Raw genomic sequence first — 6,362 nt, 5'->3', positions numbered from 1 at the left:
AACATAGGACCAGGAAGAGGCCATTCAACCCCTCACGCCTGTTCTGCCAATCTGTTGGATTGTAGCTGTTCTTTCCCTCAACTCCACGTTCCCACCTTTCCTCCACATCCTTTGATATACTTCACCTTATAAAAATTAGCAGCCCGAATCTTGGACTTCGGCTGATGCCCAGCATCCACAGTTTTTGGAGGAGGAACTTCTAGACTCCACTACCCTATGTGTCAAAAAGTGCTTCCTGATTTCACTCTTAAATGGCCCAGCTCTGACTTAAAGATGATGCCTCCCCACCACCCCCACCCACCTTGTTCTGTATTCTTCCACCACAAGAAATAGTTTGTGTATCGGCCCTACTGAATCCCTTAATCATTTAAAATCTTCACTGAGATCGCTCTTCGATCTTCTCAATTCAAGGGATTATAAGCCAAATTTATGCAACTTCTCCTCATAATTTAACCCTTTTAAGCGCTGGTATTATTCCTGTCGAATCTGCACTGTTCTCCTTGCCAAAGCTATTATATCCTTGCTACCAAAAATGAATGCAATGCTCCTCTGGGACCCTAAGGTTGCCAACCCTCCAGGATTGGCCTGGAGTCTCCAGGAATTGAAGATCAATCTCCAGGGCACTGCTGTGTGAAACCCTGGAGAAAAATCATTGGGACAATAAAAGAGATTGTTTTCTTTAATGGTTTTCTTTGAACATTTCTCATTAAAATATTGAAAACGGGGGGGCGGGGGAAAGGCTGTTTGGCTGACAGTCAAGCATTAACGAATTGGGTAATGAGTCTTTTTGCTTTCCATTTGGCTTCGGAAGACAGTGTGTCACAAGGATGGATGTGTTGGCCGACGAATGGCTGGAGTGTGGGGGCAAATCATGTGGCGAAACCTCCAGGAATACACTTAATCATGGTTGGCAACCCTAGGGGCAAACAATCCTCTGCATATTGATACATCATTTCCTCATCTTTGTATTCTTTTTACTAGATTTTTCTTGACTTTGTTTGTACCTGTACACTAGCTTTTAGTGATTTATGTGCAGTCACCTAAATCCACCTAATCTGTTGTCATTAATAAAATATTACAAGTTTTCCACTCTGATCCGAAGTAGATGACTCCTCCCTGAACTCAATCTTCCCATCCACTTCAGACTAAAGTCCCTGTCATCCACACAACCTTCTGTGCCTCTTAGTATCAACTGCAAACTTGGAGATACAATTCTCTATTGCCTCACTTAAGACATTAGTATATGTAAAGCTGAGGCCCCACTACATATCTGGGTAATAGCACATCCATCAACCCAGAGTACAAAACCCGTATCCTTATGTTTTGCCTCTTGCACCCCTCCCCAGCAATTATAAACCTATATCACTAGGTCACCCCCAATTCCGTGCACTCTCAGGTTTGCTAATAACATCTTGTGTGGAACGTTATAAATGCTTTTTGGAAAGCCCATATAAGCAACATCTGTCGATGCTTCCTTATTCATTATGCCAGTATTTTTAAAAATTTATTCGTCATGGGATGTGGGCATTACTAGCTAGGCTGGCATTTATTGCCCACCCCTAATTGTCCTCGAGAAGGTGATGGTGAACTACCTTCTTGAACCGCTGCAGTCCATGTGGTGCAGGAACAGCACCCACAGTGCTGTTAGGAAGGGCGTGCCAGGATTTTGACCCAGCAACAGCGAAGGAACAGCGATATATTTCCAAGTCAGGATGGTGTGTGACTTGCAGGGGAATGTGCATGTTGTGGTGTTCCCATGCGTCTGATGCCCTGGGTCCTTCTAGGTGGTGGAGGACTCGAGTTTGGAAGGTGCTGTCAAAGGAGCCTTGGTGAATTGCTGCAGTGCATCTTGTAGATAGTACACACACTGCTGACACTGTGCGTCGGCGATGGAAGGAGTGAGTGTTGAAGGTGGTGAATGGGGGTGGCAATCAAGCGGTCTGCTTTGTCCTGGATGGTATCGAGCTTCTTGAATGTTGTTGGAGCACTACTCATCCAGGCAAGTGGAGAGTATTCCATCACACCCCTGGCTTTTATCCTCTTTAACAGAAAAGAGAAGTTAAGCCATCAGATGAATTTGGCCTGTTTGGGAGGGACTCTGTTCATATTTCCATTTCCAAACACCGGTACTCAGGTCTGAAGACAACATCAACTTTGGCTGTAATAAATGGTTAAGAAGTCAGTGCGATGCTGTCATTTTAAATTCAGCCCATGAGGATCCACATACTCTGACAAATGATGATACAGTTGGAGGAAGCAAATTGACACTTTTGGGCCATTGAATAGGAGTAAACCTGGGGAAAGGATCTTTCCTGCAGCTCATAGCTGTTTCCTGGCAATGGCCAACATGAGATGCTGGTCTGCTCTTACACTTGGAGCCAGGAGCTTGTCCCTGTAGCTGTATGAGAGTCCAATTTTACCTCAGAGACTCAGAGGAAAAAAAATCCATGGAGTAGCTCCTCTCATTTACACAATTGCAACTGGCTTCTCTTATCATGTCAGCAGATTAACAGACCAATACTTCCAGCGTCTATTAGATCCTATAACCTAAGCCTTTTGTTTTATACATTATGGAATGTAGCTAACTTGCACTTATAGAGTCCTTTAATGCAGTAAAACGTCTCAAGGTGCCACACAGGAATGTTATCAGAGTTCGACACTGAACAACCTGAAATAACTTCTCCTCATCTCAGTTTGACAGCTTGGGAGCTTAGGGCCCAGGCAGCTGAAGGCACAGCCACCAGTAATGGAATAAATGGATTGGGGGAATGCAAAAGAGGCCAGAGTTGGAGGAACACAGAGACCTGAGGGAGTTGTAGGACTGGGGGAGGTGGCAAAGATTGGGAGGGAAGAGGACATTGTGCACCTGCACTTGTGGAGTGTAGTCGTGCCTTTTGAAGCACACTAGGCCCTGGTTACTCAGGCCAGCACAGGAACTATGGCCAGAATTTGAATGCACAGAGGAAACAAAGAGTGAAGTGTGAATAAGCAGGCACTAAGAGAGAGTTCAAGAGCAGAGCTGGTGAGAATGGTACAATACACATAAGGACATCCCTCATACCTCCCGGAATAAGGTGTGAACTGAAATCAGGAAGCTACCTTTGAAGAGACACAAATTGCATTTGTGTTTCTGGACTAGACTTGTTATCCCTCTTTCAGGGAGGTAATTTGAATCATAGTGAATATCCATATGGATAAATGCAATATACAAGTCTTGACCCTGACTAGCCATGAACGAGCCAGAGAAAATGAGAATTAAACCAGATGAGGCCTGGGGGCCCATGCTTCAAGTATTTGCTTTTATTGGGTGTCATAATGACTTGTGTTGGAAAAACGAGGCAAGTGAAGGAGAGCAGGACCGGCACAGACAAAAAGGAAATAAACAAGAAAATAACGTGAGAGAATTACAAAAAACAGAACATTTAAATATTTGGGCGAAGCTCCAAGGATCTGGAGTCAGAAATAGGAAATAAAACACTTCGATTCACTGCTCAATATCCCTTTCAGTTTCTGCCATTTCCCTCGCCTTCAGGCTTTCAAATCTAAAGCTGCTGTAAGCTGGATTTGTTGCAAGGGGTGAGAAACAGTGGTTGCTCTTGGCCTGATAATTATGGTCAAGGGGGAAAAGCCTGTTCATTAGCTGCTGACATTGTCCCGAGCGTGTGGCCAGTCTCCAGACATTGCCCATGCAAGCCTGGCTTCCCTCTGCAATTATTCAATTCTCTCTGGGGGGCGGCGGTGGTGGGGGGGAATATCTTAGTCTCTGTTCCCATACTTTTATGATCAGCCCAGATCAGATTGGGAACTGGAATCTCCCACGTTAAATCGTCTACATCTTCCCCACCCCATCGTCTACCCGCTCCCCCTCAACCGCCTTCCCTCTCCGGACCCCTCCCCTCACCTGCATCAACTACTTATCTCCCCATTCTTTGGCAAACATGATGGACACGCATGCACAATTTAACATCTCAACCGAAATACAGGGCTGGTGTTAGTGCTGGGAGCGTCAGCTTAGATTTTGCGCTCAAGTCTCTGGGGTAGGACTTTAGCCCACAGCCCTCCGACTCAAGAGGTGAGAGTGCAATAACCACTAAGCTGCGGCTGACACTCATGTCACCTGTTAAAGGTGATCAAAACCACCCAGGGAATCCTAAGATAAGAAATTCCTAACGAGAAACAGTCCACAATTTTGCTTTCTCATCGGTGCCATTTGCCAAGCGGTCACAAGTCCATTGCCTCCCTTGCACAATATATCGTACCTGCACATTTTACTGAAACAACTTGCACAGTCTCGTCTTTTTTCTTCCCCCCAAGTGTTTAATTGTCAATTTGCTGTCCATCTCATCTCAGCAGGTTCCGACTGGCGCCTTTTGCTCCCTTCTCCCAACTTGACCGCTGTCCATTCGTTAGCCTCAGCATCGACCGGCTGTAGGTCGTTGGGCAGGTCAAACCCATTCCCGTCCGCGTTCAGCTGCCCACATTCATGAATTTTCCAGCCTGGATCACTGGTATTTGGCATTGGGAATTTCCCCTCCCTAGCTCAGGGGGGGAAACACTAACCCACTGACTCACAGCATTATGTTCTAACTGATGCGATGTAAACGTTTGATGTTTGCTTTTTTGTCTGTTATTTGACAGCATTTTTAAAATATTTTCTGGTAAGGTCTCGACTGAGCTCCCATCTGCCACATGTGTTCTTTATTGACAGAATGCCAAACAGATGTAACGATTTATTGATTGTACAAAGGAGTAAAATGGGACCACAAACATAAAAATAAGCTAATTTTCATCCTCAAGGCATTTTGTCCCAAACTACAAGTTTGAATTTGCTTCAATAGAAACAATTAGACAATATTACACACTGTTGTATCACATCAGACGCTTGCGTTTCTCTTTTTATGTAAGGATTAACCCTCCGTTTTCCACCTCCTGGCAAAGCTAAAAGATCTGACAGGGTAATTGAAACAAATCACAGTGTGGAACCTCTGTGAGGGCATTGTAGCCGAGACCTCACTTTGATCTTCGGTTGCCAATTCCATCCCAGCTTCCAGTCTTCTCACCCAGACAACTCTTGATATCCCATTCAATCCTGAGTCGAGCTCCTAGCTCCAGGTCTGGTCTGCCATCACAGAAGGGGCAGCACAGAAGCAGGCCATTCAGCTCAACATTCAGTGTTTATGGGTCCACATGAGCATGCTCCCGCCGCCCCTCAATCTCGCCCTAAGCCAGCATTTGTTGCCCATCCCCAATTGCCCTTGAGAAGGCGGCGGTGAGCTGCCTTCTTGAACCGCTGCAGTCCCTGTGGTGTACTCCCTCCCTAAGCCCCTCTGCCTCTCTCGCCGTTAGTAACTACTCCTTGTGGTAACGGGTCCCACAATCTCACCATTCTCTGGGTAAAGAAGTTTCTCCTTAATTTATTACTGGACTTTGAGATTTATAGGCCTTAGTTTTCATGCCTCCTTCCACTTCTGTCGGGTGTCCACCCAGTTCCACCTTGAAACTCTCACTCCCGCCTTTGTCATCTCAAGGCTCAATTTCCTCAATTCACTTTTAGGGGTAGGTGCTGTGGGGTAGTGATAATGTCACTAGACTAATAATCCAGGGGCCCAGGCTAATGTTCTGGGAACTGGTTCAAGTCCCACCATGGCAGCTGGAACATCTGGAATATAAAGCTAGTCTCAGTAAATGGTGACCGTGAAACTATCATTGATTGTCTGGTTCGCTTAATGCCCCTTTAGGGAAAGAAATCTGCCATCCTTACCTTGCCTCCATGTGACTCCAGACCCACAGCAATGTGGTTGACTCTTAGCTGCCCTCTGAAACGGCCGAGCAAGCCACTTCAAGGGCAATTAGGGATGGGCAACAAATGCTGGCCTTGCCAGTGATGCGCACATCCCGTGAAAGAATAAACAAAACTCAGTGCTGCCCTCTCAAACTCCACTTTACAGCATCTCTCTCCTTTGGAGATTTCTGCCATTTGTATTTTTGAAATCAAACACTATTTTCCATTGGCTCCTCGTCACAGCGACTTTAACTTTAAAATCCTCACTCTCCTTTCTAATACCCCTCCCCTGACTTCCCCATAGCCTATCCCCACTCTCTCACTGCAACCCTTAGCTCTCCATCGCAAACCTTCTAGACTAACGACAGTGCCTCCCTCCCTTCTTTCCTGTTCCACCACTGGGTTAATCCCCACCCCTCTGCACTTTGGAACTCTCTTCCTACACTGTTTCTAAACTATCCAGATGCCTTCTCAAAAATCTCTCTCTCTCTCTTCAGTACTGCTCTTGGTAACCTCCCCTGGTTTTCGGTGCCTCTCCCTGCTCATTGTCCTCCAATATCTTATGCAGCTCGAGATATTC

The sequence above is a fragment of the Cetorhinus maximus genome, chromosome 28, assembly GCF_964194155.1.
Source record: "Cetorhinus maximus chromosome 28, sCetMax3.hap1.1, whole genome shotgun sequence".
Taxonomy (NCBI): Eukaryota; Metazoa; Chordata; class Chondrichthyes; order Lamniformes; family Cetorhinidae; genus Cetorhinus; species Cetorhinus maximus.
This window is presented reverse-complemented; position numbering follows the sequence as displayed.